The sequence below is a fragment of the Rissa tridactyla genome, chromosome 2 (genome assembly GCF_028500815.1).
Source record: "Rissa tridactyla isolate bRisTri1 chromosome 2, bRisTri1.patW.cur.20221130, whole genome shotgun sequence".
NCBI lineage: Eukaryota > Metazoa > Chordata > Aves > Charadriiformes > Laridae > Rissa > Rissa tridactyla.
Window position 1 is genome coordinate 30,555,900 of NC_071467.1, and position 6,000 is coordinate 30,561,899.

Here is a 6,000-nt window from a genome sequence, read left to right on the forward strand (position 1 = left end):
TAGCATACAGTTCTTTACTGCAATCAATATGTTTCTATCAGAACAATTTTCCCTATTAATACAGTACAAAAAAGAAAAGAGAATAGACGGGAAGCACAAGTGGCTTATGTTCCTCGAATTAAAAAGTATGAAAACAAACTTCCTTAATTATAGGAACAGAGATCTTCTTGCTGCTTTACTTTTTCCTCCGAGGTCACAAGTCTAAATGTATCCTGGTGTATCTCGAACAGAAATATCCACATTACAACTGGGAAAGATTTGGCAAAAGAAGAAAACCACTTTTTGTGTTCATCTAGCCTCTCACTTCTGAAGTGCACCTGATTTTGTTAATATGTATGCAAATTCCACCTGCCAGCAGGTCCCTCCATTTACATCAATTTGCTTAGATGGAGGTAAAATGAAAGAATTTGCCCATGTGGCTGCTGGGTTTTCTTCAGCTATAGACAGAAATGTCAGAAATATGTATACTTGAAAATTGTGAAAACTTTTTTTGTAAGAATGAGGTCATTTACACAGCATTCAAATTCAGGCCATCTCTTACAGCTAAGAATTATGTTACTATTTTTTAACCTGTTCATACTTTTGATCATATCAGAATAACAGCTCAGGCAAGAAGAGAATCCAGTTAAATACTTCTCACAGTTAAGGTCAGTTCATTTCTCAAGATGAAAAGGAGTAATAACCTCTATTCTGGACCCCCAAAGCTTGACAGTAACTAGCAGAAGCTTCATATTTTAAATCAATAGCTACCATATATTAAGCTAGACTGACGAAAAAAGAAACCATTGCTATTGAACTCCTCACAGTTCCTGGTGAACAAAACGTCCATGGCCACAGTCATCAGCACTTTGAGTGCCTCCTTCACACAGGATCCAAACCCCACCCTTCAGGTAAGAATGCACAATGGAGAAGTTTGGGCAGTCCCCCCAAGTCCTAATAAATGGTCTGCTTTATTAAAAGAAGGCATGCAGTGGAGCAGTCAAATAGCTTTCACTTGCTTAACAACTTAATATGGTAGTTTCCTTTGTATTACAACATTTAGAGAAAACACTGCAGAAAATAGGAAATAAATGCTTTCTTCTAAGTTCATCGCTTTTCAATACATTCTGGAAACATAAGATGCTATATATATATGCACAAATTTCATCATGGAAAAACAGGAAAACTGCCTTGACCAAAACCCTCTTAGCTTTATCATATGATGAACTCAGTACTGTATATTTCTAGATTGCTGTGCATGTTGAAGTCATCTCTATATATAGTTAACCTGAATATTATGAGCAGTCATAATAGTACACTCTGTGCCATAATAGTTTGAAGACAAACCACCTACAAAGCATAAATAGAATGCACATTGAGCTCCATGTTGGCATAAAGTAGACTGCTTATATTATCTGAGAACTAGCAAGTTTAAACCCATCTTAGATATACCTGCATTTACACAGGAGTCAGTGACAATCACACAGCCATGTTAGCTTAAAGAGCCCTAATGACCCAAGATGAAGAGGTAACATGGCAGAGTGTCTAGGCATAAAGATAAAAGTTAATGCAGGCAAGTAGCTGGTGAACAGGGACCCACTGGTATCTCCTGCTGCTCCCCAAAACGCACACCGCTTCAGTGTGCAAATACCACTTCTGTTGGGAAAAATAAACCTGGTTAGTATTGTGTTCATCTCTGTGGAGATCCAGCAAAAGAGCTGTATCCGTCCTTACATAATTCTTAGCATCTTGTTAATGTTGTCTGTGTACATCTATCAGCTGTGTAGCTGAGCTGATTTTACTAAACTCATAGAGGTGGCATCTCACAAGTAAGACCACTGCTCTAGAAAGCAGTAGACTTGGCAGGAAGACCTGTGTCTTCCATTAGTCGCTGTTTGACTCTCAGTAGGACACTTTTTTGTGCCTCTGTTTCCACTTTTTAGGCTTCAGACTTGCTTTTTTTTGACTTAGAGCCGTCTCTCAATGCATTTTTATATAGCTTCCAACAAAATAATGTGATCTCAGCTAGGACTTTGGGGCACAACAGACACACTAATAATAAAAATGACAACAGGACAAAATCTACATAAAATCTTCTGCCAGACAAGACCTGCATGAAAATTATATACAACAAACCTCTTTAATTATTATCATAACAACTGTTTTCAAAACACCAGAGTACTACACTCTGTATTTCCTCTATTGTTTGGCCATTTAACACGGGATTTAGTGAACTATTCCTTTTCTATTTTGTAAAAATCCTCATTTTACTTTTGCCCAGTTTTGCGATGCAGTAATTCAAATAGACTTTGAATAGGACATTGAATGTTTCTCTCTTGTAGTTGTTCTTTGCAATGCAGATTTCCAGTATTTTTATAACACAAAGAAAAGTAGTTGTCTGCTGGGTTCTCATATGCAAATGAGCAGTCAAGAAAACGTGCTGCAGAAATTCAAAGGGTGAGAATAATATTAACATGTGAATAATTGAGATTTGATTGCCTTGCTGGTTGAAGTACAATACTATTGTGAATATTTCATAAAAATCAAAGATACATGGGATCTTCATTACAATGGGAAAGAACTTATGGTAAGTTTTACACCTCGCTTACAATATGCATCTGTGAATACTGAATTATAGCTATCTTCTCTGAGCTATCAGTAAGATCACAATCATTGTAACTCATACAATCACAGAAATAAATGAAACAGTGAAACATATCTGAAATCATCTCATTTCCTTGCAGCCTTTAATAAGGTATCTTGCTAATTTCCTATTAATGCAGTGACGCTTTCCGGTAATAAACATCCTCTATATGCCAAACATATCTTTTAAGAAATGCTTTTGAATAGCATTTATCTGTCAATACACTTCATTACATTTATTTATTCAATACACTTCATTATATATAGAATTGTTTCATGTTGTAGTTGATTTAATTATTCTACCTAGAACTAACTAGTATAAGTCTTGGAATACTTGAACATAACATTTATAAATTGGACCATTTCCATTACAGTATAGATCTCTGGTTCAAATAGTACAGTTTGCAACTCTGTTTTTAACATTAAAACTTACAACACGTTAAACAGGAGTAAAAATGTAAATGACTAAAATGATATTCCTATTGTCCAGTGGATAAGTCTAAACCAGTCAATTTGAAATGCTGAGGAGGGGGGCAGATTTTAAGCCCTGGATTCCTTCACATTTCCAGCATTTTCTGACAAAGTTAAGTTAAGCACCATCACGAAAAAGCATTACTTTGTGACTCTGAAGCTCATCTTCAATCCATAAGATGAACGTTTGAGCCCACATCTCCCATTTCCTCCTAGGGCTCTCTGGTTTACACCAGAATAGTGAAGACAACAATCCCTTTTAGAGTTTCAGGAGCTCCTACATATTTATGTGCTTTTTTCTGGGAACTATTTGTTTTCATTTTGTAAATAAAACATTTAGTTCTTTTAAGCAAATAGAAAAAGTCTGTATTATTTGAATGAACTAAATATTACTTGCAGTGACTTCAGAAAGAATTAAAGTCTACTGTGGAAAACCGAAAATATTTAAAGAAAAGTGAACGGCATTCTGAAAATAGATTAGGACTGTATTAGGTTATATATAGAGAGATTTAATATTACACTTTTATTTACTTATTAATTTTACAAAGAAAATCTTAGGAAAAATGAAACATGCTTTCATTTCCCTCCAAAAACAAAAATCGGTTTGAGATCATGTCTAGAGCTGAGCCAGGAAATAATCAACACTCTGTATTAGAACTATGTGATAACAAAAGATTAATTCTGTGGAGAGAGATTTTTAAATATGAAAATTCACATCATTGGCAGGTTATTCTAAGCACCATTTTAAGCTCCATTCTAAGCACCGTCTAATTTTTATTTTTATTATTTATTTTAATCTTTATTTTTAATATTTACAATAATACAGTTTGCACAGTAAAATGCATAGCGCACATCTGATAATTACAAATTCTTCCAAGAAAGATAGAGAAAGACCTAAACAGACACGTGGTTGGACAGTGAAGTCTGTCTCCACAATGAAAACCACAGTAAAAAATACAGCCTGTAAAAAATTATTTGCTAGGATGTTTGGGTGTTGAGCTGAACATGATCATTCTGGCAAATATCAAACATCATGGTATTGGTCCTTAGACGGACAAAACGCAGCACTGTAACATGTGGTCAGTCTCTGACATAAGACACATGGTGCTCTCTTTGACATTTCCAAGTAATTTATCTCTGCCCTTCTGTTATCCAGCCCCAGTTAACAGCTGAACTTTTGTAAATATCAAGATTCAATCCTTGCTTTAATAGTTGAGCTCTTCTGAAACTTAGTGTCTTTAAGGTTCAAGAATTGATAAATATGAAAATGTTTATCAAGAAAAAAAAGTTAAGGCCATAATATATTTTCTTTTCTCATGAATTAATTTTTAGCAATGGTGACTTTAATATCTTTGTAGTGTTCTGTACAAATTTAAGACGTTTAAACATTTGAAGTGTCCTTCTGTGGGTGAAATGTCCTACAGCATAGATTTATCTTGCATTGGTACTAATATTTTATGGAGGAAATTCAATATTCATGTTAATTCCTTTAATCAGCAGTCATTAAAAACTATTTTATTACAGCGGTCGTTGACAAACCCCTATAAAATTTTACATACCCATTGGAAGTAAGAATGTTGGATATAACATGGTGGGAGGGAGGGCAGGGGGCAAGAGAGAGAACAGAAAGCTATCAGGTAAAATATATTTTGTCTTGGAAAATCCTTTCTTCTTTATATTTTAAATTTATTTTTAATGAATTACTATATCTAGGTCACACAAATAAAGAAAAAAGTTATTCATAAGATGGTTGGTTAAATCCACATCAATACATTCTGGGCTTTTCCAGACCTCATTAAAGTCAAAGAATCTGCTTCTCCTCTCTCCCCCCAAGATATCCTGCCTTTTACGTTCATTTTTATTTTATTTTTTATGGTTTAGCTTTAAGTTTTCCTTTCAATTATTTTTAAGAAGGGGTTGACACATCATGTCTATAACACAGACAATGCCCCTTTCAAGTTGGCATTTCTGGAACCATATAAATGACAAAATGCATCAATACTTGCTATGCCATATCTTGTAGAAAATGAGGACTAAAAAATAAAATGATGTATCAGATCGCACTTCATCTCCTGTTGCCACTCTTCTCAAAGAGACAAATACTCTCTCTTTGTGGAAGGTGAAGAAAATGTGTCTACTTTAAAAAAAAAAAAACAACAAACACCACGAAAAACCAACATAGATATTAATAATACCATACAGACAAATACCATAAAACACTTTTAGGAATACATTATTTTGAGTTAGTTGTTTAAACATTTGAAAGAGTAAGGGGTAGATGCGCACCCGGCGTCAGGAGCAGCACCTCCTGAGGGAGAGGAAAAAGGAGGAGCTCTGAGGTCTGACAGGTGGACAGAAGCTACAGCCTCTTATTGCCCTGCACTAGCTCACGGTGCTGGGACCTTCACCCACCCAAATGGGCAGAAGAAAAAGAAATCTGTCAGCAGAGAGTTACAGGGGTTTTCCCTCCCATTCATATGCTTTGTGTTCTCAGGATATAGAAGATAACCCTATATCATCAGGTAAAGAAATACAGATCCCTAATATGATTTTTTGATGAGCACTCAAATACGGATCCCTTTCTCCCTTTATGCTTAGTCCCTGTTAAATACAAGGCTTTCTCTATTTATCAATTGTAAAATCAAAACATAATCCTATTGGTTAGGATAAGAAAATAATTATGATAATACATACTATAATAGCTGTTTAATTAATACAGTGAGTTCAGTAGAAAAATTTTAAAACCGAATCTAAAAAAATAAAATTAGACATTTTTTGGATTCTAAGTAAGTGGAGTGTGAAATAGGGTGAAGATTTATATTACCTGACTGTCTAATCCCATAAAGAGATAAGCCCTTCCAGGGAATACCCAAGAGACCTGGAAACTGAGGTCACTTAAATTCCAGA